Here is a 996-nt window from a genome sequence, read left to right as displayed (position 1 = left end):
AGAAAAAGAATTGCATGAATTTTGAATTTTATAACAGTTTAATTATTTTGATGTGGTGGCAATATTTTTATCTTCTGAATGTATGCTTAAACAGTGCATATGTCTTTTGAATTTGTGGTTCATGAATGTTGGCTCTTGAAAGAATGATGAAAAAGGAGACATGTTACTGAGGATCTGAAAAAAAATCATAAAAAAAATGATTCTTGAAGCAAGAAAAAGCAGTGAATACAAAAAAAAAGGGAGAAAATTTTGAAAAAAAAGGGGGAGAAAAGAAAACGAAAAAAAAAAAGAGAAAAAGAGAAATAAAGTTGTGATCTAAGGCAAAAAGAGTGTGCTCAAGAACCCTGGACACCTCTAGTTGGGGACTCTAGCAAAGTTTAGTCACAATCTGAAAAGGTTCACCCAATTATGTGTCTGTGGCATGTATGTATCCGGTGGTAATACTGGAAAACAGAGTGCTTTGGGCCACGGCCAAGACTCAATAAATAGCTATGTTCAAGAATCATCATACTTAACTAGGAGAATCAATAACACTATCTGGATTCTGAGTTCCTAGAGAAGTCATACTTAACTAGGAGAATCAATAACACTATCTGGATTCTGAGTTCCTAGAGAAGCCAATCATTCTGAATTTCAAAGGATAGAGTGAGATGCCAAAACTATTCAGAGGCAAAAAGGTAAAAGCCCCGCTCATCTAATTAATACTGATCTTCATAGATGTTTTTGGAATTCATTGCATATTCTATTCTTTTTATCTTACTTGATTTTTAGTTGCTTGAGGACAAACAACAATTTAAGTTTGGTGTTGTGATAAGCGGATAATTTATACGCTTTTTGGCATCATTTTGGTATGTTTTTAGTATGTTTTAGTTAGTTTTTATTATATTTTTATTAGTTTTTAGTTAAAATTCACTTTTCTGGACTTTACTATGAGTTTGTGTATTTTTCTGTGATTTCAGGTATTTTCTGGCTGAAATTGAGGGACCTGAGCAAAAA

Source organism: Arachis duranensis, chromosome 10 (assembly GCF_000817695.3).
Source record: "Arachis duranensis cultivar V14167 chromosome 10, aradu.V14167.gnm2.J7QH, whole genome shotgun sequence".
Taxonomy (NCBI): domain Eukaryota; kingdom Viridiplantae; phylum Streptophyta; class Magnoliopsida; order Fabales; family Fabaceae; genus Arachis; species Arachis duranensis.
Note: the sequence above shows the minus strand (reverse complement) of the source record.